The sequence below is a fragment of the Puma concolor genome, chromosome A3, assembly GCF_028749965.1.
Source record: "Puma concolor isolate L17-30 chromosome A3, mPumCon1.1.hap2, whole genome shotgun sequence".
NCBI classification, from domain to species: domain Eukaryota; kingdom Metazoa; phylum Chordata; class Mammalia; order Carnivora; family Felidae; genus Puma; species Puma concolor.
The window spans coordinates 131,654,473-131,681,804 of NC_141669.1; the positions used below are offsets into that span (position 1 = coordinate 131,654,473).

General features: G+C 43.3%; 1 long non-coding RNA gene across 2 annotated transcripts in view; it reads left to right on the forward strand.

The window, feature by feature from the left end:
• LOC147582813 (uncharacterized) overlaps positions 1–27,332 on the forward strand; it is a 394,038-nt gene that overhangs the window by 31,634 nt on the left and 335,072 nt on the right. Inside the window, exons 1-2 of one of the 2 annotated variants that reach the window (XR_015248789.1) lie at positions 5,704–6,285; positions 18,689–18,798. This is a non-coding gene — a long non-coding RNA (uncharacterized LOC147582813). Of the gene's footprint in view, positions 1–5,703; positions 6,286–18,688; positions 18,799–27,332 lie in introns of those variants that run through there. The other variant, XR_015248788.1, reaches the window with a different exon arrangement.

Genomic DNA, 27,332 nt, shown 5'->3' on the forward strand with positions numbered 1-27,332 from the left:
TCTGGCACACTGTAAGCACCGGATAAATGCTAACTATTATTGGAGTTTTTTGGACACGGGTCTCAGGAAACATCACTGACGTAGTGATGGCATTGGACGGGTCACACAACCACGGCGTCATGGACGAGGGCGTCATAGTAGAGCTCAACCATGTTGCTGAAGATTGTTTAAAATCAGTCGCTATCTCCAGCTTTTGAAACTTAGTTGGGGTTAGATAGATATCAGCTTGACACTTATCTCACAGGGATGAGAGCTGGCCAGATTATAAACCACATTTAAGCCTTAAACTGTAGTGCACTCATTTATTTATTCATTTGCTCTGATCAGGGGCTCTTGTCCGGCCACCAAAGTGGACCCCACCTGGTGCCTTCACGCAGGACATTTTAAGTGCAAGGGAATGAAAAGGAAGATTCCTTGTGGGTTTTTCCTTGGAGCTCTTGTTGATTTCTTGCCCTCCTTTCTCTGCTAACTAGTAAGCAGGGATTGTTCAAAAGAATGTAGAAATATTTTTATTTGTATTGACAGAAACAAAACCATTGCTGACATTAGTAGGAGGACTTTAGCGAGTGCTTGCTTCACATTTGTGCAGTGTGCCAAATGCTTTATGTACTTAGCTAAACTTAATAACAGCCCGAAGAAGTGAGGACACAGTTACTTTTATTTTGCAGATAAAGAAACAGATGCTCAGAGAGGTTGAGCAGTTGCCCAACCAAGGCCCCGTGGCTAGAGAGTGGCAGAGCTGGGATTCACCCTGGTTTCTGCAGACTTTCTACAGCCTCTGGCCCTGACCCTAAAATCCATCAGGGAAAATACACAACTTTCTAGAATCTGGCCCTGCGTCTTCTGAAGTTTGTTCTTTGTGTTGCCTCTTTTCTTGCTGCCGCTCCTTATGTTCCAGGTCCGTGGGGTTTCCGTGACATCTTCCAGTGGGATCTCTACACTTTCAGTCTGTCCTCTTCAGTGCTAACTTATGAACAGCTCTAAATCGAACCCTTCATGGGGTGGCTCGGGCCATACCGTGCCTTGACTTAGAAACCTCAGTGGCTCCTTATTGAATGAAGAGCAGACCTTACCTCCTGGCATTGTGAGCTCTGGAAAAGAGCTTGTACTTCAGCCCAACAAAGGACTGAACACTGGCCTTTTTTGTTCCCTGGTGGAGGGCTGGCTGTTTCTGTGTCTTCATCTCACGATGTGTCTCCTCTGTGCTACTCCCTTCTCCCAGCATTGATGTTAAGAGTTCGTGTTTCTGGAAGGCAGAGAGAACGTTTAAACAGTGTGAATTTACATCATGACTATACAAGAGCGTCACAAGCCTTTGTTCTTCGAAATCAAATCCAATCTGTTTGTTCCAAGGTCCCCCCACCCCCAACCCGGAGAGTTGGTGAGCACCTCTCCCTAAGGATAGTCTAATCCTGTTCGGTGATTCTTAGTTGTTCAGCTTCTCATGGTGTCAGTTTCCCCATCTGTCAAATGAGATTACAGTGTAACTTGCAAGGCATTGGAAGATCCTTTACACGTTTAATGCAGATCTGAGCACATAATGAATGTTAAGATCAAGCTAAGCAAGGGACACAATGTGCTTTGCTCAGTGTCTGGCAAGTAGGAAGGGCTCAATTAATGTCAGCTATCACCACCTTTGTTACCAGCATTATCATCACCATCCTCACATGGCATACTGCGTGAACGTCGCAATGACTAATGCCTGTTGGTTAGTGAGAGCAATCAATCTGAAAAACACCAGGAAGGTGGGGGGAGCTTACTTCAAAGATCGTACTTTGCCTGAAGTTTTATGCATATTCAATTCTTTTCTAAAAACCATTTTGTAAGAGTTGATTCCCATGGTTTTGCACTTAATGATACCTAAATATATTAAAAATATGCCTCATGGAGCTCTCTGAGTGATATAGGATTTTGATCAACCTCACTTGTGCTGGAAATGAATTGATTCCGTTTAAATATTTTGTCTAAAAGTTATTTGGCCTGGAAAATACCAATCTAATTCCCTTACAAGTAAGAAAATTATAAAGAGGGAGATCTAATCAGTGAGTAGAATATAGCCTGAGAAAATGTGTATCAGCATACCTTAACGTAAGTAGAATAAATCTTGGAACTTTAATATCCCCCTTTCTTGGACCTAAATAGGCCCCTTTGGAAAACTATTTTATTGTTTCTCATTAAATTAAAATTGTGCTGAGGTGCCACTATCTACCGTTTCCTATTATTATTAATGTAAAAAAAAATCTCTGCATATTCAGCATTTCCCCAGTTAAAGCCAACAGAAAATCTTCTCCATACTTAAGCTTAACTCGGCTCATTTTTAAACAAAGTTCTTTTTTTGTTGTTGTTGTTTTGTTTACAGCTGCATTTAAAGATAGCAATCCTTTCTAGTGACAATTAAGTGAATTTAATGTATAGGTTTCCTCCTGCTCCATTAAGGGAGCAGCTCTTGCAGAAGCCTGGGAGGTGTTTCAGAGGAAGGCAGTGTCTCATTAACCTTAGGACAATGCAGTCATCTCTGGGAAACCGGATGTAGGAAGCATCATTTTTCAAAACACGCTAGGCTATAGTACATTAGAGAAAATACTCTTAGACTTTTGATCCATCAGTGAGATAGAAGGGGTTTCAGTCACTTTGGGCAGATACGACAGAAAATCACTGACTGGGAGGGCCTATAACCCCAGAAATTTATTTGTCACAGTTCTGGAGGCTGGAAGGCCAAGATCAAGGTGCTGGCAGATTTGGTTCTGGTGAGAGCCCGCTTCCCGATTTGCAGATGGCCATCTTCTCATTGTATCCTCACATGGCAGGGGCCAGAGACAGCCAGCTCTCTGCCTTTTCTCCTAAGGTCATCAATCCTATTCCTGGGGACACCGTGCTCCCGACTCAATTTCCCCCCAAAGGCCCTACCTCCAAACACCATCGCACCGGGGGGCAGATTTCAACGTAGGAATGTTGAGGGGACACATTCCGCCTATAACAGAAGCCTTCATGTAGGTTGATACTGAATTTCTAGAATATTCTTGCCGTTCGCAACATTTCTCAAAAAGGCCACACTGCAGCATCTTACCTGTTCACGAAACGGATGCTGGGCAACAACAGAGGCCACCCTGGTGACCCACGAGGCACAGCAGGCCCAGACAGGGGTGATGTTTGGGCCTAGGACCATGTTTTATACAACAGCGGTCACTGGAACCCTGTTTAGACCAAGCAGCCCCCTCTAATCCCCTTTTGTATTACTAGTAGCTTCTGGTCCCCCAGACAGAGTTTTCAACCCCTGCGTAAAAAGCGATGAGCATGTAAGATGGTTTCAGATGCTACGGATAGATCATAGCTGCCAAGGTACCAAAGGCACAGAACATGGAGAGATCCTTTATGCCACTCAGAGTAAGTGTCACAGCCCTCATAAAGGCTGTCAAACCCTTATGTGGCACCTTTGTCCCCCAGCCCTTACTACATTATCTAGTGCTTTTTGCTTGGCTCACTCCACGCCAGCCTCATGGGCCCCCTTGCCCCTGGAGTCGGTGACACTCCCTCACCTCTTTCTGTTTTTTTTTTTTTTTTCTTAAAGGCCACCTCGTCAGGATCCTTTTCTCTGGCTCTCCTTTTTATTTATTTATTTATTTATTTATTTATTTATTTTTTATTTATTTTTTTTTAATTTTTTTTTTCAACGTTTATTTATTTTTGGGACAGAGAGAGACAGAGCATGAACGGGGGAGGGGCAGAGAGAGAGGGAGACACAGAATCGGAAACAGGCTCCAGGCTCTGAGCCATCAGCCCAGAGCCCGACGCGGGGCTCGAACTCACGGACCGCGAGATCGTGACCTGGCTGAAGTCGGACGCTTAACCGACTGCGCCACCCAGGCGCCCCTGGCTTTCCTTTTTAAAATTTATGGGAACTCTCTGCCTTCCAGCACTCACTGATCCTGTTCCCAGCTTTGTTTTTCTACCAAAGTCTTTACCACTCTATGACGTGCTGAATGTTCTACTGGTTTCTTCATTCATTGTCTGTCTCTTCCAAGATAGACCGTAAGCTTCGCGAGGGCAGTACCTTTGTCCTCCTCACCTCTGTGTCCCCAGCACTGACCGTGGCACAGGCATCAGATACACAAATTGAACAATGAATGCGTGAGCATGATACCGGCCGAAAGAGGCCCAGGATGCTATGGGAACTGCAAGTGCTTCAGTGAGGCTGCATCATGGCGTTTGAGGTTGGGTGAGGGAGAGGTGGGGGGGGAGGGGCGGACATGCGTGTGAACTTGGACGGGACTACAAGGGGGAGCCGTGGAAAGACGAGCGCCCAGAAGGCAGCAGAGGAGCAAGATTACCAGGAATGTTTTGCACTCTGCTGTTTTGCAAACCAAAATAGTGTATGTCATTATTAATTTCTATGAATCTGAGAACAGGACCTTTTTAAAAATAAAAAAAAAATGCTAATGAGTCTGTTTAGATGGCATTTTCCCAAGATCCTAAGCACGCGGTTTACCTGGTCTTTTCCCCGAGATACTGGCTTTGTTTCAAGCAACTTCATGCCTCAGAGAGTTGATCAGAAAAGGAGGTGGGTTAATGAGGTAGATCCAGCTTGCACAATAGGGTCACCCAGACTGGATTCAAATCCCAGCTCTGGTCCTTGCTAGCGGTGTGACCTGAGGAAAATTAGTGAACCTCTCTGAACCTTTATTCTCCTCTGCAAAATAGGATTAAATATACCTACTATTCCAAGGCATTGTGAGCATTGAATTAAAAAAATAAACACGTGGGGCGCCTGCGTGGCTCAGTCGGTTAAGCGTCTGACTTCAGCTCAGGTCATGATCTCACACTCCGTGAGTTCGAGCCCCGCGTCGGGCTCGGTGACGACAGCTCGGAGCCTGGAGCCTGCTTCGGATTCTGTGTCTCCCTCTGTCTCTGCCCCTCCCCTGCTCATGCTCTGTCTCTCTCACTCTCAAAAGTGAATAAATGTTAAAAATAAATAAATAAATAAACATGTCATATGCCTCCCGTAATAGTAGGTACTAAATATATGGCAGTCATATTTACCAAAGCAGTCCGGTACTTTATTAATGATTATGCAAATTAGTGCATTTTATTTTTAAGAATGCTAAAGGTTGACTTAATTTTTGCAAGGAAACTATAACTGAAAATGTAGTATTGTGGCTTTTCCTGTCTTTTTTTTCTCTTTGCTTCCTAAGCATGCTGCTGAATAAAACATAAAATATGTAATATATGATATATGCAATAATATACAAGTACTTGCGTTTTGCTTATTAGCATCTCCTAGGGCTATATTTTATTGTGTTAGAGGTCAGTATGGCCATGGGTGATTTAGAAGATATGGACCATTTCTGTTTCTGCCTCTGTGTCCTTCCCTAATATGGGTGTAAGTTGCCACTTTGGGGGAAGTGATCCCTGAGTTGTAGATCAATGCCATAAATGTCTCCCTCTTTTGAGGAGTCAGGTAGACGCTGCTTGGAGACCACGGAAGAGTACCTCATCATTTTTTGAATCCTATGAGTACTATGGATTACACTTTATTTAATATATACAGCATGTAAATAAGTTTCAGAGGCATAAAAGCTTCAAAACTAAACGAAAAGGAAAATTTAATAACCGGCCGATTTTTAGATTGTGCACTAAATAATCTGCTTTTCATCCTAAGAAAGGGGAGGAGGAAGGCAGAGTTTAATAGACATATATAACAAATTAAAATCCAGTATCTAGGGGGTGTAAATCACATTCCGTGAACCAAACAATGTGGTTTTCATCAGATCTCCTCCAGCCGCTCCGCCTGGGAACCCAAGCATAATTCAACCAACTGTAAAACAGCAAGACACCCCCGACAAAGGGCAGAAGACAGCCCAGAGCCCACGGCTCGTTGCCAAATTCTGCCCAGCCCAGCTATGTGTAGAATACCATGTCTGTCACACGATGTGTTTGGAACTCTCCTCCTAGGGCTACGGTTAAAAGAAGAGAACGTAAAAATAAATGAGACCTTTGTGCAGCTGTGCCTATCTCGGGGTTGAAGAAATGGAACTGGTTCCGGAATATACAGGAGCAGAGGTTCAGTGGGGCACGGTTTCAAGTGCTAGGGGACGTCTGGCCACGTCTGGAGACACTTGTGGTTGCCACAGTGGGGCAGGTGCTCTTGGCTTCCTCCGGAGGCCAGGGGTGCTGCTAAATAAACTTCCCACAATACATACAACAGCCTGCCTGCCCCAGTAAGGAGCTAATCCAGTCAATAGAGCGAGACTGAGGAATCCTGTGGAGAGGTCTCGACTCCAACTGTTGGTAAGTTTGAGATTTTATTCACAGGACTTGGTCATCTCAAGTCCTCGGGGTTAGAAACAAGTTTTTCTGTTAGAACGCCCAAGGCTCCACTATCAACGTGAAGGCTCATTTCTAGCACTGTCTTCCACGGGAGTGACGTGGACGCGTCCTGTCCTCATCCGCTCTGGGTTCTCTCTTTGTGTTTGGTGACACGCCACTTTGGGTTGGCACAGGGCTCTGAGCAATTGGTTTTGATTTGGTCTGTGGAAGGGCGTCGGTGTGGGGAGATCCCTGGTCTTTCCCTCACGTGGATAGGAACTTACATCCTTGCAAAGTGGGCCCATGAAATGGCAGTGATGAAACCCAGCGTGAGCCACCGCGGCCCCTTGTTCCCTACTAGTGTCTCCTCTGGAAGGCTGAGGAGCAGAGGCGGGGCAGCAGGGAAGATTTTTCTCTGCCTCTGTCTGTGTTTCACCCGGGCCTGTGGTTAAACAGAAGACTTCAGTCTCCAGGCCTGTCAATCCCTCTTACATAGCATCAAATTTGTTGTAAAAAATTCATGCTGTGGGTTCTGAGGTAATAATTGTAGCTCCAGAAAAGTTTGTTAAAGATTGCATTAGAGAGATGCTTTTTAATGGACAGTCTCTGCTTGGGCGTCTGTACTTCATAATGGTATATTTGGGAGAGAAAAAAAAAAAAAAATAGAGCCAGAGGATTTCCAGCAAATTTCACTAAACTCTTGCTGTTGTTGTCCAAATGTCCCTGAAAATTTTATGGGAGGAAGAATTTTGTCCTTCTTATGCTTGACTGAATAATTTGTTAAATTATGTTTTAAATCAGCATTTCCTCAAATTGAAGAACTAATGCTAAGGCGTATCATGGATTTATTATACATGCAATCTGCATAAAAGTTAAAAAAAAAAGTCAGCATACTTCAGTGGTATCAGGGTGCCGCCTAGAAAGATTGTACAAAACCGATGGCTAAGACGGATATTGTTGGTGTTCAGACCTTCTGTTATCTAATTATAAAAAAAGCATAGCGTAGCCACCCGATTGAGTGGGCTCATAATCAAATCATAACCATTTGGAATAAAATGGAAGCTTAATGTGGAACTGCTGATACAGCGATTTTAATTAAGGCTCTTTTGTATTTTGAAAGTAAAGTTCTACATTTCAGCTTTCAGTGATTTCCAGACTGTTCTGTGGATTCAAGTGGTAGGTGTGGATGCTGGAGGCATTCAGGAACCCAGGGACTGCTGAGTGGTTTGGATGTCCAGACTTTCACCCCAGGCTTTGGCCAAAACAGCTGTGGGTCATCTGTTTTATTTATAGGACTTCTACAATTTTTTTTGTGTGTAGAGACAGGAATCCATGGCTAAAAAAAAAAAAAAAAAATGAGAAAAGTATTGGAGTAGTTGTTAAAGGTTTCCAGGTGAAAGAGCTATTTTTTAAATGTATATAAAAAATGCAAATGATTCACACTGAAGAGCAAAGAAAAGATTTTATTTATTTTTTTAATGTTTATTTTTGAGAGCGAGTGTGAGCGGGGGAAGGGCCGAGAGAGAGGGAGACACAGAATCCGAAGCAGGCTCCAGGCTTTGAGCCATCAGCACAGAGCCTGACGTGGGGCTCGAACTCACGAACCTGTGAGATCATGACCTGAACTGAAGTTGGACGCTTAACCTACTGAGCCACCCAGGCGCCCCAAAAGAAAAGATTTTAAACTCCTAGATGAAAGAGAAAAGGCAATATGTACTGTCACTCCTCTTTTCCCTGGTGGTCTGTTGAATTTAATTACTTTAACTGGAACCTACACACAGTTTATAATCCCTTCCTCCCTTTTTCCCTCCCTCCCTCCCTCCCCCCTTCCTTCCTTCCTTCCTCCATTCCCTCCTCCTTCCTTCCTTCCTTCCTTCCTTCCTTCCTTCCTTCCTTCCTTCCCTCCTTCCTTCCTTCCCTCCTTCCCTCCCTCCTTCCTTCCTTCCTTCCTTCCTTCCTTCCTTCCTTCCTTCCTTCCTTCCTTCCTTCCTTCCCTCCCTCCTTCCTTCCTTCCTTCCTTCCTTCCCATACATATCTACTGAGTAGCAACTTTTATACAAATACAAAAACAAGATAATTTCAGGCAGTGATAAATGCTAGGGAGGAATTTAACAGAATGATCTGATAGTGCCTTGCCAGAAGATGGCAGAACCTATTTTGGACAGTTACTTTATTTGGAACAAAAAAGTTGGTGCAAGTCCCTGAAAGTGTGCCCTGTGATGTGAGAGCCTCTTTTCCGTTCCATCCCCAACGCAAGATACGATTTTGAAATAAAAAAGGGTCTTATATGTCGTTAGTTACATCATGTATTTTTTTTAGTGTTTATTTTTGAGAGAGAGACCGAGAGAGACAGAACGTGAGTGGGGGAGGGGTAGTGAGAGAGGGAGACAGAATCTGAAGCAGACTCCAGGCTTTGAGCTGTCAGCACAGAGCTCGATGTGGGGCTTGAACTCACAGAATGCGAGATCGTGACCTGAGCCGAAGTCGGACACTCAACCGACTGAGCCACCCAGGTGCCTCCGTCATGTATTGTTATAGTTTCTTACATGGCAGGCATGGCATTGGCTGACATCTGGCCTAAAGTCTAAGCATCACACCCGAGTAGAAGGTACTAAATAGTTACATTCGTAAAGATTAACTTTCATTTGGGTTAAAGTTGAATGCATGTGCTAACAGAGGGCTCCCAGAGAAAATGAATGTGGTTTGTTGTGGACTGTATCTTTTCAAGGGCAGTACATCACCTGCAGGATGAAGGATGAGAAGGAACCAACTCTTCCGAGATATGTAAAGACATAGTTTGGTCAGAACAACCACCGTGAAGGCTGGTGAGGAAGAGCTCACTATGTTAGGAGGACAATACGGACATTCATGACGGCTCTGGGATCTCAGAATCAGATGAGGCTGACAGCCTTCCCTGACGGGATCACATCTAGTCCTTGTGGTGTTCTGGGTGGTCCCTCAGTAGGAGATGTTGATGGCCTTCATACATCATTGCTATGAAAGCATGAAGCATAAGAGACCCCCCCCCCCCCCCCCCCCCCCGCCCACCTTCATCTCTGTAGCAAAGAGCTACATGGAATCCAATGGCTGATTCACATCCGCTGTTTCTGGTGATGGTAGGTTGACGAATTCAATGGCAAGTCTAGTTCAACATTTACAAGGCATTTTAGCCACAGTTTAAGATCATTGCCATAATATTTCTTAAGTTGAAATGTAAAGCTGACCCCAAATTAACCATTGGTAATGCCATTGAATATATCTTTCCAAAATGTTTTGGGTTTTTTTTTTTGTATGTAATAGATAACTATATAATTCATATGTTAAAAAAGCTTTAATTGTGTATGCAGGTGTGTATATAAATCTTTTTGGAAGACTATGTTCCTTATCAGTATTATAGATCTACGTGATACTTTTTAATGCTAATAATTCATTCTTTGGAAATAACCACGATTTATTAACAGGGCATGGGAATCCTGACTTTGTTGTCTGTTAGTTGTCTGCCCTTAAGCAATTTATTTACTTAGGTTAGGAGAAGAAGAACATTGTAGGCAGAAGAAATGTATGTGTGGAGTATGAAGGTGGGAAAGAACTTGGCCCACTGAAAGGACAGAACAAAGGCCCGTGTGCTGGGACTTAGTGGGTGAGGGTGTAGATAGTAGACGGTGAGACAGAGATGCAACCAGGGCATGGCCCTGTGGGGCCTTGTGCTCCATGGAAAAAACCAAGAAGGTTAAATTTTTTTTTTAATGTTTATTTAATTTTGAGAGAGAGAGAGAGAGAGAGTGAGGCAGAGAGAGAGGGAGACACAGAATCTGAAGTAGGCTCCAGGCTCTGTCTGAGCTGTGAGCACAGAGCCTGACACGGGGCTCAAACTCAACAAACCGTGAGATCATGACCTGAGCCGAGGTTGGAGGCTTAACTGACCGAGCCACCCAGGGGCCCCAGAAACCAAGAAGTTTTAAACTCATGGAGTGATATGACAAAATTTGAGGGTTCAAAATTTATATGAAGAATGGCCTAGAAGAGGGCAGGAGTGGAAGGATATATGTGTGTGTGTGAGACAAACACACACACACACACGTTTTTTTTTATTCTTGGTTGAGTATTTCTCATTTATTTGTTCTTTAGGGAAAACCTCTCTAGAACCAAGACTTCCATGCGAATGCTACAAATATTTGCTTTTTTACTTTAATACATGTGAAGTACCCAGATTTCGCAAATATTTGCTTTTTGTCATAATACTTGAGAACACTTTGCTGAGTCCTGGGTGACTGGTTGAAAGAGATCACCAAAACTTAAAGACACGTGGACACCCACTGAAGTGACTTCTCTAAAGAGGGAAATGAACGGGTTCTGTAAAAGGTAGTTGGGGGGCAGTTGGTTAAGTGTCCGACTTTGGCTCAGGTCATGATCTCACAGTTCATGAGTTCGAGCCCCTCATTGGGCTCTGTGCTGACAGCTCAGCGCCTGGAGCCTGATTCGGATTCTGTGTCTCCCTCTCTCTCTCTGCCCCTCCCCTGCTCACACTCTGTCTCTCTCTGTCTCTCAAAAATGAATACATGTTTAAAAAAATTAAATAAAAAATAAAAGGTAGTTGGAACACCCAGACCGTATTAGCATAATATTGCTACCACATTTTTTTTAAAAAACCTTTTTATTTAGAAAAGGTTTGACTTAATATATCACAAAAATAGCACACGGATTTCCCAGAAGGCACCTTTGTTTTACTCAGATTCTCCAAATGCTAACACCTTACATAAACAACAGTATAATAATCTAAACCAAAAATTAAAACTGATTCAGTACTAACCTACAGATCTTATTTGAAATTCCAGACTGCCTTACTGAGGCCCCTTTTCTGGCTCAAGATAGAATCCAAGATCCCACATTGCATTTAGTGTGCTCTATCCTCTAGACTCATTGGATCTGGGTTACTTTTTCCGACTGTCTTTCGTATTTGAAGAGTACCAGATGGTTATTTTGTAGAATGCCCTGCAACTTGGGTTTGTCTGAAGGTTTGTCTTGGGTAGACCAGTGTGGTGCAGCATTGGGGAGGATTCCACCGGAATGGTGCTCTGTCTTTCCCAGTGCATCACTTCAGGAGGTACACGATGTCAACACGTGTTACCATTAGCGATATTAACTGTGATCACTCAGTTAAAGCGGTGTCTTCCAGGTTTAACCACCAAAATGTTACTATTTTTCCTTTAAAATTTTTTTAAGTTTATTAATTTATTTGGAGAGAGAGAGAGAGAGAGAGAGAGAGAGAGAGACAGCGTGTGAGTGGGGTAGAGACAGAGAGAGAGAGGGGAGACTGAGAATCCCAAGCAGCCTCTGTGCTCTCAGCGGGGCTCAAACTCACAAACAGTGAGATTGTGACCTGAGCCAAGACCAAGAGTCAGACACTTAACTGACTGAGCCACCCAGGTGTCCCTCTATTTTTCCTTTACAAACATCCCATAAGGAGGGACTCTGAAACTGTATAAATATTCTGTATTAGTTTCCAATTCCTGCCTTAACAAATTACCACAAATTTGGTGACTTCAGACGACAGGGATTTATACAATACTGTACGTTAGAACAGATGCTGAAATGGGTTGTACAGGGCTAAAATGAAGGTGTTGGTAGGACAATGTTTCTTTCTGGAAGCTCTGCAATTCAAATTACCCCTTGCTAAGTAACACAACAGATTCACAGGTTCCAGAGATTAGGACATAGATATCTTTGGGACCATTATTTTGCTTAGTACAATTCCATTCTTCCGAAAATTTCAGCCCCTGCATCTACTTTTTTTTTTTTTAATCATTACAGACTCATGTGGTTTTCTATTTTATTCAACAGATTTTACTGTTATGTATATATATACTTTACTGAATAATACAAATATTATTTTGACGCTCAAAGTATTTGAGATCCGGCACCTGGGAATCATTTAAGGATGACTCCTGGGTCCTTTTGACATGTTGGTGTGTTGGTACCATTGGATGTTCCAGGATCCTCTGTTACTTTGCTTGCACAGCTCCGGAATCAGCCATTTCTCCAAGGGTTCCTGGTTTCTTTTATTAGAGAACGGCATTTAGAAACCAAGATTTGGTGCCCAGTGTGCTCATTGCTACTGAGTCATGTCTGCCTCTTGGTCCTTTCAATGGTCAGAGTTAGGAATATATGCAGAGTCTTCTTTTCTTCATGGCCTTCAAAAATTGTAAATAGATTTACTTTTCTTTCTTTTAATTGTTATTTCATCCATTTAGCTCTGAATTTTATCAGGAGTCAGGAGATTTGTTCCTAGACAGTAAAATCACTTAGGTATATGTTACTGATCTGTAAGGCGACAGCTGCTAATAATAAAACTTAAGTTGCTTCTAGTGACACCTGAGGATTCCTCAACTCTCCCATCGATTTCAGACCTTTATCAACCCTCAATAAGTCCAGCATAGCCAGTTTTACCCCTGGCAATGAAAACAATTGCTGTTTCATTATTTGAACCACAGATATGCATCCTTATTCAATGAAATCGAGGGTCGCTCATACCAAGAGGAAAATAGAGACCCTTCCCCTACAATATACAGGAGGTTCGTATCTTTTACCTCACACTTCTGGGCATATGCTCCTTTGGTATCCTATTGGTGGAATATTCCATACTGACACTGCCTTTTGTTCTGAGCACCTACCGATGAACTTAAGAAAATTAAAAGCATATGAGAAACTTTTTTAGTATGTACGTGAGGTCACAGACACGGTTCTTTTCTATATAGTAGACACTGAGGAAATACATGGTCGATGAGTAAATTAAAGGTTGAGTGTTTTGTGTCCTTTGAAAATTTAGAGCCTTGTCTGTTCTTCCTTTAATGACAAATTTTACTGCTCTCCTTGTATTACTCCTCTTCATTTTATTTGAGCTCTGTTTCTTTCTTTTTCTAAATAAAAATGTTTCGATACTGGGGCCTGAAGAGAGTGAATAATTCACACATGTTTAAATTTGGTATACTATTTCAAAGGGGATATCGTGGACTTGGGGGTTGCACTGGAACTTTTCAAAGGAGTGAACTTGAACTGTCACTAAAACACCAAAGCCCCAAGAGGACCCTTTGGGAAGACATGATTCCAAGTTCTATTTAAGGGCACGAAGCTTATTATTTACTGCCAAACCTACAACTTGTTTCCTTCCAGAACTGTCGCTTTCATTGATGCAGTGGAGGGTCTTTCTGCAGGCGACTTTCTTATTTGCCCAATTCTGGAAATACTGACTCAGTGAACACGTCCTCCAGGTTTCTGATACCAGGAGATCACAGACCTCAGGAAAGCTCTACATTCTACACGCGGCGCAGCCTGGGCACGATTTCTCTTTTAAAATTTTTTTTTTTTCAACGTTTATTTATTTTTGGGACAGAGAGAGACAGAGCATGAACGGGGGAGGGGCAGAGAGAGAGGGAGACACAGAATCGGAAACAGGCTCCAGGCTCCGAGCCATCAGCCCAGAGCCCGACGCGGGGCTCGAACTCACAGACCGTGAGATCGTGACCTGGCTGAAGTCGGACGCTTAACCGACTGCGCCACCCAGGCACCCCAACGATTTCTCTTTTAAAGGAACATTACAATTCTAAGCAGACTGTCCTGTTATGTTGACTAGACTGTATTTTCTCCACTTTTCGCCTAGTTCACGTGACAATTTTCTGCTATGACAGGAAGACAAGCAGGTGGCAACGTAGAAATTGGAAAAACAAGGAAGATGGCTTCTGGGCAGAGGCTGAATTAGGAGTAGGGGAGCTTCTCAACTGTTGTCTTAATCAGTTCTGCTTTGCTACTGATTAGAGGTTCAGAACTCCTTTAGAAGGACCGCCTCATCACTGGACATCTTTCTGCCAGCACAGTGTGGAAAAGCAAATTGAGATGTTTCACCCATGAAACGCCACTCTTCCTATTTTAGTTTGTCTGATTTTGCTCCTACCCTCTTCCCTATCTTATTGTTTGCTAACTGAAACCAAACAAAACACAGGGTGTTAAAGTCCTAGCTTCTCTCTCTCTCTCTCTCTCTCTCTCTCTCTCTCTCTCTCTCTCTGTATTTTATCAGCGTGAACTACTCTCAGAAGAGAGTGTAGTGATTGCCAGCAAAGGTTTGTTCTCAGACAGATTTAGGACCACTTCACAATCTGTCCATTATTATGTCTAAATGTTCACAGGAGCTACTTAGCTGTTTGTTTATTTTAAAGTTATTTATTTATTTTACATTTCATTTATCATTTTTTAATTTATTATTTAATTTCCATCCAAGTTAGTTAGCATACGGTGCAACAATGAGTTCACAAGTAGATTCCTTAATGCCCCTGACCCATGGAGCCCATCCCCCCCCAACAACCCCTCCAGCAACCCTGTTTGTTCTCCATATTTATGAGTCTCTTCTGTTTTGTCCCCCTCCCTGTTTTTAGATTATTTCTGCTTTCCTTCCCTTATGTTCATCTGTTTGGTCTCTTAAAGTCCTCATATGAGTGAAGTCACATAATATTTGTCTTTCTCTGACTAATTTCGCTTAGCAGAATACCCTCTAGTTCCATCCACATAGTTGCAAATGGCGAGATTTCATTCTTTTTGATTGCCGAGTAATACTCCATCATATATATATACATATGTACACACACCAAATCTTCTTTATCCATTCATCCATTGATGGACATTTGGGCTCTTTCCATACTTTGGCTATTGTTGATAGCGCTGCTATAAACATGGGGGTGCATGTGCCCCTTTGAAACAGCACTCCTGTATCCCTTGGATACAGTATCCCTAGTAGTGCAATTCCTGAATCATAGGGTAGTTCTATTTTTAATTTTTTGAGGAACCTCCATATTGTCTTCCAGAGTGGCTGCACCAGTTTGCGTTCCCACCAGCAGTGCAAAAGAGATCCTCTTTCTCCCCATCCTCACCAGCATCTGTTGTTGCCTGAGTTGTTAATGTGAGCCATTCTGACAGGTGTGAGGTGGTATCTCATTGTGGTTTTGATTTGTCTTTCCCTGATGATGAGTGATGTGGAGCCGTTTTTCACGTGTCGGTTGGCCATCTGGATGTCTTCTTTGGAGAGATGTCTATTCATGTCTTTTGCCCATTTCTTCACTGGATTGTTTGTTTTTCAGGTGTTGAGCTTGAGAAGTTCTTTATAGATTTTGGGTACTCACCCTTTATCTGATATGTCATTTGCAAGTATCTCCTCCCATTCTGTCGGTTGCCTTTTAGTTTTGCCGATTGTTTCCTTTGCTGTGCAGAAGCTTTTTATTTTGATGAGGTCCCAAAAGTTCATTTTTGCTTTTGTTTCCCCTTGCCTCCAGAGACATGTTGAGTAAGAAGTTGCTGTGGCTGAGGTCAGAGAGGTTTTTGCCTGTTTTCTCCTCGAGGATTTTGATGGCTTCCTGTCGTATGTTTAGATCTTTCAACCATTTTGAGTTTATTTTTGTGTCTGGTGTAAGAATGTGGTCCAGGTTCATTCTTCTGCATGTCGCTGTCCAGTTTTCCCAGCACCATTTGCTGAAGAGACTGTCTTTATTCCATTGGATATTCTTTCTTGCTTTGTCAAAGATTAGTTGGCCATATGTTTGTAGGTCTGTTTCTGGGGTCTCTGTTCTGTTCCATCGATCTGAGTGTCTGTTTTTGTGCCAGATACTTAGCTGTTTAAACTCCATTTTCCGTATCTATACAATAGGTGTAATAAAACGGTGAAGTCACAGCTTACCCAGAGTTCAGATTTTAAATTAACTCAGAAGCTATAAATTGGATATAGTTAATGTTATTATTTGAGAACTCCCCTATCACCTATTAAATAGAGTACTGTTGGTTTTATGTATACAATTACACAGTATAGGTTAGGTGTTTGTAAATGTATAGCAATGCATAAAATAAAGTACACTATAAAAGAGACAGCACACATGCAAAATATAATTTTATAGTATGTCAGATATGCTATTAGATTGCTATTTGTATTTTTTGCTTTTTTCTCCCTATTAACTTGGTTGAATTCACATATGATGCAACGCCAGTTTATCGCAAGGAGTGGTGAGGAATAAAAGAAATCATGTGTGATTGGCAGATTGCTAATCCCATGTGAATGATACAGGAGGTGATGGTAAAGATGATGAAGAAGAAGATGATGATAAAGATGATGATAAATGATGATGATTTGAAGATTTTAACCATATTCAGTTTCCTTAGGCGAATGCTTATTATTGTAGGGTTTCCCACACTGACAAAAAGGGGGAAAATCTCAAGCGTAAGACAATATTCTTTCCATCAGTCAACAAAATTGATGTACGTGTGCAGAATCTAATACTTAATGTACAGAAAATTGCAGCTGCGACTTTAATTTCACTCTGTTCAATGGCTCATAAGCCCAATGTACTCTCACCTGAACCGTGTGACTTAGATAGGGTTACACCTTCCACGTGTAGACGAAAGTACTTTGGTCTCTGTTGACGCGAAAGATCACGTAGAACAACGTTATTTTGTGGTTACAAGACATCAAACCACAGTGAACTTTAGTTCCCTAAATGACTCTTTAAATATTTAATATCATGTTGAAAAATGTACAAATGTAAGAGCAGAGAGCAGGTTAGAAGCTGGGAGGGAAGAACATCACAGATGAAGGACGAACAATGGGCTCTTTGTAGAATGTTCACTGGGTCTCCTTTTGCTGGGAAAGCAAATCACGTGGCTGATTATTTGGGCCATATCTGCAGATAATAAACATTATTCTGCAATAATAAAAATATGCATTGTTATAGTCAGATGAGATTTTTTTTAAAAAAGGGTTAATCTGGCCTTTTGAAAGTCCCTGTTTAAATATTAACTTTTTATTATGGAAATTATCAAACACATATTAAGTAAGGAGAAAAGTAGAATGATCCCCTTTTGTACCTCATCAATCAGCTCCAACCGTTACTGACATTTTTCCACCTTTATTCCATCTTCACCTCACTAATCCCCAGCCCCATCTGCCTTTTTTACGTGGTGTATTTTAAAAAATTTTTAATGTGTTTTTTTTTTTTTTTAATTTTTTTTTTCAACGTTTATTTATTTTTGGGACAGAGGGAGACAGAGCATGAACGGGGGAGGGGCAGAGAGAGAGGGAGACACAGAATTGGAAACAGGCTCCAGGCTCCGAGCCATCAGCCCAGAGCCCGACGCGGGGCTCGAACTCACGGAGCGCGAGATCGTGACCTGGCTGAAGTCGGACGCTTAACCGACTGCGCCACCCAGGCGCCCCTAATGTGTTTTTTATTTATCTTGGGAGAGAGAGAGAGAGTGAGAGAGACAGAATCTGAAGCAGGCTCCAGGCTCTGAGCTGTCAGTACAGAGCCCCACGTGGGGCTCAAACTCACGAACCATGAGGTCGTGACCTGAGCCAAAGTTGGAGGCTGAACCGACTGAGCTACCCATACGCCCCTTCCTGGTGTATTTTAAAGCAAATCCCAGGCGTTGTCTATTTTCATTGTAAATTATTCAATATATGTATATATCTTTATAGAGTAAAATTGTAAAAAAAATGTAACCACAAATTAGTAATAACTTTTAATACCACAAAACTCAGTTGTAAGTCCCTTTTAAATAGTAGGGACATTTAAATTTTTTTAAATGTTTATTTTTGAGAGAAAGAGACAGAGCGCCAGTGGGGGAGGGGCAGAGAGAGAGGGAGACACAGAATCCGAAGCAGGTTCTGGGCTCCGAACTGTCAGCACAGAGCCCGACGCGGGGCTCGAACTCATAAACCGAGAGATCATGGCCTGAGCCAAAGTAGGATGCTTAACTGACTGAGCCACCTAGGCATCCCTCGATAGTATAGGCATTTAAAACTATCAGAAAACCTTGCCTTTGGTAATAAACCTGTTTCGATGAATTGTTACACTGGTAATTCATATTAAGTACCCAATTCCACCCTGATTTTGTATATGTGCTGCCGAAGCGAGCACATTTCCACCCTGATTTTGGCAACACATGCTCTGGAATTGTCATATTACACGTGGTGTAGATCAGCCTTGGCAAGATGCTTCTGTAAAGGACCCAGATAATAAACATTTTCAGTGTTGCTGTCCATCTGGTTGATCTCTGTTATGGCTACTCAACTCTGCCATTGTAAGTAAAAGCAGCCATAGACAATATGTAAATTTATGGGCATGGCTGTGTTCCAATTAAATGTTATTTACAACAAAAGGATTTGGCCCTTGAGCCACAGTTTTCTGTCCCTGGCTATGGATTAAGCAGTCCGATCCCTATCCAAAGAAGGGTCTGCGCAGCCTGCGGTCCACGGTGCCTTGACTTCATGGTTGGAGAGCAGGCCAGACCTGTTTCCAGCATTTGGAAGATCTTGAATAGGTCACTTTTTGATTCATGGTTTGTCATTTATTAGATGAAAATGGAAGCGCCCATCTTTCTCGCTTAAGGAGGTTGCTGCTGGACTGAATGAGATCAAGAATGTGGGAATGTTTACTGAGCCGTCGGTGCTGCTCAAATAACAAGGTACGCTTATCCATTTTATGTTGCAATTCTGGATGGTTCTCTGTCGATGATTCTTAATTACACACTGTTTCCCCCCCGCCCCGCCTTCCATTCTTCTTTGTAACGATGAAGAGCAAACTTGGATTCACCGAGAGCTTTTGCATATCTGCCAGGGAGAGTTGTAAGGGGGTCAGAGGGTTGACATGTGTCATCCTGGTTGATTAATCAGGTGCTATTATCTCAATTTTAATGGCAAAGCAATGGAAATGGACAAAGGTTCAATCGTGGCCCAGCACCCACTGGGAGTGAGTGACAGAGTCAGGACTTGAACTGTCTGACTCCACAGCCTTTGATCTGCCCCTCTGGTGACATTTAGGGTATCTGTCCCCTTTCTCCTTTTGGCAACAACCTGACCCTTTCATAGGTTAGGTGGTGCTTCCTTACCTACCTGAGTTCCTTTCATCTTCCCAGTGGAGACACTAAGTAACTCATTCAAGTCGCCACCCCGGATACCACCTATGCATCCTCAAAGATCTATTTCGTCGCCATTTCCCAAGAGGGACCCCTTATCCTGCAGACCGGGGCAGGTCTCTGCGTGAAGTGTGTTTTCTGTTACACCCTGTATTTGCTTTGCCATGCACCGCTCACTTCTGTAAACGAGAGGGGCATCATGGAAAAACCTGCATGAAAACAGAAATTATGTTGTTCGTGTTCCCCGCTCTATCCCCACACCTGGCCCATCATTACTCAAAAAATATCGATTGAATACATGTTTTGTTTTCCCCTCTAAAAATGCCAGGGATAGAAGTTGTACATGTTTGAGTGAAGTCTGCATCCTAATGATAGGTATTGCCCCGTGAGTTGAGCTGGGTGTGAGAGAGGGAACGTGAAGTTCTCCGGTGACCTGGGTTTAGCAATTTCTGAACAGATACTTGGACCAATTCCACTGTTCCTGGATACTTCTATTCACAGGTTTTCTTCTTCCCCTATTAATTTCTGATTTGGCTGCCAGGGCCATTCTGCCCCTATTATCTTTAATTAGGGTCTTTGCCATTTTTCATCAGCAGGGGCCGGGCAGGCGATGCCAAGGTGCCCGAGGGCTCTGTGTGGGCACCTAGGTTAATGTCGGGCCGTGCTGGAGTCATAAAGTGTGCAAGAGTCACTCATTGGACCGGACCCCCATTTTATGTTTAATTATCTTAAACGTTGCAAGCTCAGCTCTTAGGTTTGCCAGGGTCTGTTGGGTAGAGAGAATGTTGATGGAGTCGCCTTTGAGTCCCTCCAGAGGGCCAAAGGGTAGACCCGAATAAGGCTACAAAGACCAAAAGGTCTTACGGCAGGACTTAGGTGACAGAACCGGACAAAATTACCATCGGATCCGGCCTTTGCTGTTGAGAAAACATCCGGAGGCAGAACCTCAATTGAACCAACTGCTCAGGAGCCTGGGTATTTAGCGGACGTGAAACCGTCTGGGATGAACCCCTGGGATTGGTTTCTCCCTCTGGGTGTGTGGGGATGGGTCAGGGAAGGAACAGGTGAATATGGAAGCCCTCGGATGAATACGGCCTCGAATAATAAAATACGGCTGCAACACACCGTCTCCTGTTTGTCTAAACACGTGTGCCCAGCAGTTAAAAGCAATGAGGAGGAAGGAAGTCTTTCACCAGGAAGAGTGGAATAGGGGAGTGGAGGCCCTGGGCCTTCACGTGGTACTTCTCCTGATTACTGACACCCGCGTGCTCATAGCAGCCCGCAGAGCTACAGCCACCAACCCCAGTATTTGTCACTGTCACTTCCCAAGTGCTTGGCATTGTTCAGGAAATTGTATGTGTAAAGCAGACCTGCCTGCGTCCAACTTCGACAAGGGAACAGCCGTGCAGGGGTGCTTGAAACTGAAACAGGCTTATGTGTCCTATGATGTGCCCCAGCAAGAGCCATAAATAATTGTGACAAGTTTTTTTTCCCATCCCATGTGACAGTCCTTGACTCTGCCTCCTGTCTCCTCTCCCCTCTGCCTCATAGACTAGACCTGCCAGGCTGTGTGATGATAGATGTTACCGGGCAGCAAATGACAGCTGGATAGATTTTTTAGTTGGTGCTTTAGAGGGAATCAGATATGCTGTATAAAGCAATAAAAAAAGCACACTCACAAGGTGGATTAAAAATAGCTAGCACAGCAGTAACCCACTTTGTTGTTTATCAAAAGTTAAATCTTACATGGTAAGTCCTAGTGATGTGTTAATTTTTCAGGCTTCTGTCAGAGTGACGCTGACGACAGCCCCTAAAAAAAAAAAAAAAAAAAAAAAAAGAAAAGAAAAAGAAAAGAGCAGGGATAAAAGCAGTTGACCATTTCTGTATTTTATATATATATATTTATCTAATGGGACGAAAATACCTTCTTCTCTTCTTTAAATGGTATCGAAGGAGAGAATTGGGCTCTGGGTGCCGTGCCATATTGCTGTGATTTTTTTTCCATTCTTTTCGATCTCGAATTTAAAACATAAAATTGGAGACGTTGGAGGCCTGGAATTATGCTACCCTTGTTCAATTAAATCATTATTATTATTTTTTAAGCATTGCTCGTCTTCCTCCACACACTCTATTGATCTAGATTCTGTGTAACAAATGGTCTGGTTTCCCAACCACCTTGGAAATGTCATGTAAGCGTCAACAAAACTACTTAGTGTATGTTTTATAAAGAATTACAGCCTCCTCCGGATTACTCAGACTTTCATCTCGGGCAAGCCGGCTTGGCTACCTTGTGTCTCGATGGATGTGCGGAGGTGCTAGGACATGATTCAGTGACCCGCCCCGCTCCCCAGTTCACATTCGTGACAGCCTGCCATGTGCTTAGTCACCGCATTTCTGTCTTCCCCTGCACTATACGGGGGGTGGCTGTGCTGTAATTTAAGAGTGCCCAGTATATCAGATCATGACTATTTTCCCCCTTGATTTTTCTGATGGATCACGTTAGCAAGGCTATAGCTCTCACCTGGCAGCATGTGGGCATGAGGAGGCTAGGAAGCACAAAATGTTTCTCAGAAAAATATGTCGTTCGGGCTACGTACCAGGCAAAAGGGATAATTTGAGTTCTGCCTCTCTAATTCAAATTTGGGGATAGTTCAGCATCAGTACGGTCGAATTCCCGTTAACATCAGCGGTGGTGTTTATTATTTTGATTGTTGTAGCATTATCTCTATAGAACAATTTCCATAGTAAAATGTACATTCTGTGGCTCTATTGCTCAACTGGTTCATTTTTTTCCAGCAGACATGAATTGATGGGATGTAAGAGTGGCACGAAAGTATAATGAAATGGTCAACAGGGCAGGTTTGAGGATCCTGTTGCCAGAATTCAAATTCCATGTCATTTTCTTACTTCCTGGGCAGCCTTCGCGAGTTATTCCTGGGCGGCCGAATAACTCCCTGTGCCTTAGTATCTTTATCTGGAGAATGGGGGTGCTAACTACCCCATATAATACCATTGTTTCGAGGGCTGAATTGTCTTGGTACAATCCCTGACAGCACGTGTTGAATAAATATCATTTTAGTTATTACAATAATTATTACTTAGTATAATCGTTACTGGGGTGGTTTTACGCAGGTTACCCGCATCTCTCTGCTCCTCGTCTTTCTGATTTGATGACTGTGTGTTCGATGGGTGGATGGAAAGTTACTTTAGGAATGGAGCCCTCTCTGAGCTTAAAGAAACCATAACAATATACACTGATTGTGTGTAAGTAGTCTTTGATAAACCGTCCTAGTGTATGGGAGAATATTCTATAGATCACTGATAATGCTTTTTTGGCAAATATCATCTGTTCCTTAATGGGAAAGAATCTGAAATGAGATGCTTTGTGTAGACATAGCTAGTGGAATACTGAATTTTTTAAACGTTTATTTATTTTTGAGTGAGAGAGAGAGTGTGAGAGAGAGAGAGAGAGAGAGAATGAGAATGCATGGGTGAGGGAGGGGAAAAGAGAGAGGGAGAAAGAGAGTCCCAAGCAGGCTCCACACACAGCATAGAGCCTGGTGTGGGGCTCAATCTCATGAGCATGACATCATGACTGGAGCTGAAATCAAGAGCTGGCTGCTTAACCAACTGAGCCACCCAGGTGCCCCTACACGAATTTGCTAGTCAGACTTGCTTTTCTACTCTTCCCTGCTCACCATCTAGCTACCTTACGTAATGGTACCAGACCTCTTTGAGTTGTAAGCATAAGACATAGGCAGGTTATAATCTGCTTCCAGTATCATTGAAAAAAAATTTTTGCACTGTGATTCATAGTGAGGGATACAATATTGTGACCCAGCATGTGCGCACATACATAATATACATACATTGTGTTGAAGTGAATGTTCCACAGAATGCTAGTTCTCCTTCCCACATGGGATACACTCTGGTATTTTCAATTCCTTTCTCTGTCATTAAAAAAAAATTTTTAATGTGTATTTTTTAGAGAGAGAGAATGAGCAGACTAGGGGCAGAGACAGAGGGAGACGCAGAATCCGAAGCAGGCTCTAGGCTCTGAGCCGTCAGCACAGAGCCTCATGCAGGGCTCAAACCCACAAACCCTGAGATCATGGCCCAGGCCAAAGTCGGCCGCCCAACCGACTGAGCTACCCAGGTGCCCCCTTTCTCTGTCATTTTTAAAAAGTAGTGCTCTAGACCAGAAGTTGGCAAACTTTTTCCTGTAAAAGGCCGGATAGTAAGTATTTTTGGCTTTGAGGACTAACTCCCAACCACTCAACTCTGCCACTGTAGAGTGAAGGGATCATAGACCGCACAATCAGATGAGCATGACTGTGTCCCCCAAAAGACTTTGCTTATGGGCACTGAAATTTGAATTTCATGTGTTTTTCTTGTGTGCGTCACGAAATAGGACTCTTCTTTTGATTTTTTTCAACCATTGACAAATATAACAATTGTTCTTGAGTGGGGGGGGGCGGGCAAGATGGGTCAAGTAAAATGGGAGACATAGGCTTCCACTTACGGCAAGAACGAGTCAGGGGGAAGAGAGGTAGCTTATGGGGACCAGGGCCAATGGTATCGTAACGGTGTCGTATGGGGACAGATGGCGGCTCCCCTCGTGATGCGTTGTGCACCTGAAACTAATGTAACATTGCATGTCAACCATACTGCGATTGAAAAAAAAAATTAATGTAAAAATCCACGGAAATGTGGATGGAAATTAGATTCTGTGTTTTCAAAGCATTATTTTTTTCTGAAATATTCAACATTGTCTACGAAAATTATAAAGCCAATGCAAAAAATTAGTGAGTATTAAAAATACTAACATTAATGGGCATGAAACATTTTATTTAACTTTTTGAAGCTACGTAAACCTTATTCTATATGTCAATAAAGTTTAAAACGACTGAAAAAATAGCCACCATCCTTAACTTGTAGGCCGTAGGGAACAGACAGTGGGCTGGATTTGGCCCCTGGGTCGGAGTTTGCTGATCCCTGTGGTAGTCCAGTGAATGGACTTGATGAACCCTAGTTTATAGGACACTCTTCCTGAGTGTTTTCCAACGCGACTTTGAAGAGATAGTTGGGCAGGGATGTAAATAGTTGCTAGTGGAAAGCCAGCATCGTTGTTCAAGTGGATTTGTGAGACCCCAGAGTGAAAGAAGATGTTTACCTTTAGCAGAAGTTCTGTGACCCAGTGGCTTACCCCACACCCCATGACTGTGTAAAAGCGGTCCCATAAGGCTGCCACTTCCTGTTGTTTGGCCACGGACACACTTCACAAAACATCTCTGGGACTTGGGTTCGGAGTGATATCCTGGTGGGAGCCCTATTTCAAAGCAGGAATCTGGGGAGTCACCCTCTTTCACTGCTGGCAAGCGTTATGCGTAGGGATGCACGGCACTCATGAGTGAGAAAGTTCTTTGGCTGTGAGTGGTGTCTCAGTTAAGGAACCCATTTTGGAGGCTCCTCTGTGCACAGTACAGGGACAAAGTGACAAACCTAATTCTGTATTCTTGGGGGATTTACAGATGAATTTGAACTTGGTTAAAGGCAACAGGTCAACACGTACACACACACACACACACACACACACACACACACACACACACACACACACAAACATGGTCTCATTCAAACGGGAGCCTCAAGTGTTGCTAATATCACAATAGGGGTAGCAACGAGAATACCTACAAACATTTTACCATTTTGTAGTTTTCCTGTTGTTTTCACATAGGTCATTTTGTTTGATTCTAACAACAGCTTTGTGAGATGGAGTAACTTCTCTGAGGTCCCACCTTCAGTGAGGTGCCAGGCTGAGGATGCAGGTCTTAAGAATTCTTATGGTTTCCACTAACAGTAGTGGAAATACTTTGAAAAGGAGGAAAGTGTCAAGTGGGTTCTAGAAAGTCTCATGGCCATAGATTCTCAAGAGAATCTGGAGATTCTCCAGGTGTACTGCAGGTGTATTTGTGTGTGTGTGTGTGTGTGTGCGCATGCACACCCTTACACAGGTAATGTTGATTTTGGAAAAGAGCACAGGAGTGGAAATATAAGTTCTGTGTAGGAGACAGCAAAGCCCTTTAAAAGGACCACCGATGGTTGCTGAATTAAAACCAACCAAGGAACCAACCCACCAAACCAATCAAATTACTCTTTAAGCCCTGTCGCCCCAAAAAGGCAATTCCAAGTGAGAACCCTGGAGTTAAAATTCACCTCCTGGGGCGCCTGGGTGGCTCAGTCAGTTGAGCGTCTGACTTCGGCTCAGGTCATGATCTCACCGTCTGTGAGTTCGAGCCCCGCGTCGGGCTCTGTGCTGACAGCTCAGAGCCCGGAGCCTGCTTCAGATTCTGTGTCTCCCTCTCTCTCTGCCCCTCCCCTGCTCATGCTCTGTCTCTCTCTGTCTCAAAAATAAATAAAAAAACATTAAAAAAAATTAAAAAAAAATTCACCTCCTAATAGCCACCCTGGCACCAGCTTCCTGTCTCACAACTGTCGGATGGTCTACTGTGAAACCGTTCGAGTAACATAAAAACTACCATCAAATCCTTTGACGTTGTGTCTGAAATTAGCTAGCAAATTAGGAAACGAGGAGAAATGTTGTTCACCTTTGGCCTGTCCCCAAAAGATGAATTGAGTGCCAAGTCCCTTTATGATTCTGTTTTCTCCAGGAGAACTTTCATGAAGATAATTCATCTCTGTTGAAAAAAAACATTTTAGCAGCCTTGAAAAAGAAGGTTTGCGTAGTTCAAGAAGATGTAGATAAAGGGGGCCCAGTCACTTCAAGTTTTTGGAAGTCGAGAGGGCGCCATGGTTTCAACTCTATGAGTAGTGAAAAGAGGCGACAACTGACCTGAGGTCATGGCACTATTTCCAGTGAGAGAACCCCCCGCTGCTTCGAAAAAGGGTGCTGCACATTTAAAACTCCTATCTCCTAGTGCCTGGGGATTAAGTGTTCCGCACAGCCCCTGGAAATCTGTAATGTTAACAGGTTTGATTATTCTTGCCAGCATATGCCTACCTTCCACAATTTTGAAAACAGGGTCGAGTGAGTCGCTTGCTTTGTTTTCTGTTTTCTGTGTTTTGCAGCGTGAGTCTATGAATTAATGTCAAGTGCAGCTGACTTAGGGAGTTAGCGGTTTGCGCAGCGATGCCTAGGCGAGCGAGGCTCTTGGTTAGGTCCCAGCGAGGCCTTCCTGCCGGCCCCATCTCAAGTAACCTCCACCTCTCAGACACTCTTCAGTACATCTTCCGGTCTTAATTCCTTCATGTCCCTTACAGGAGCCTGATGTCATCTTGTTGATGCATTCTCTACTGCCTGTGTCCATATTGTCACTCCCGTGAGAGCACACCCCCCCCCCCGCCCCCAGTTCTGCACACGGGGTCAGCAAACCATGGCCCGCGGGCCGTATCCGGCCTGCTGCCTGTTTTGTGTGGCCCAGAAGCTAAGAATACATTTTATATATTTTTAAATGGTTGGAAAAAAAAAACCATCAAAAGGACAGTATTTCGTGACCTGTGAAACTTATGCGAAATTCAGGTTTCAGTGTCCATATGGAAAGCTTTACTGGCACCCCGCCACGCCCATTCATTTATGGATTGTCTGCAGCTGCTGCAACACACAGACGCAGAGGTGAGGACTTGTGATAGAGACGGTCTGGCTGCCACGGAGCCTAAAATGTTTCCTGTCTGGAGCTTTGCAGACAAAGTTTGCACACCCCTGCTGTGTGCCCAGCACCGTGCTGGGTAATGCATAAGCGCCCAATAAACGTGGCAGGCGAATGAACCAAGAGCCGAGTGTGGGGCACGTTATTTCCTCATGTCCCTTCCCTGCCCCTAATAAACAAGGAAAAGGAACAGATGACTTTTGACCGCCCCCAGTTCAGCAAACTTCCCTTCCCCAAAATGTCAGCTCTTAATCCCCTTAATAAAAAGGCCCGTGTAACCGAGAGAATACATTCAGAATCCTCCGCAGTACAAGAAGACGGTCTGAAAATAACAAGGGGAAAAAATGTACTAAACGCATCTGCACACACACAAAGTTGCTAGGGAAACATAGCAGTTCCCTGCGAACACCCAGCACC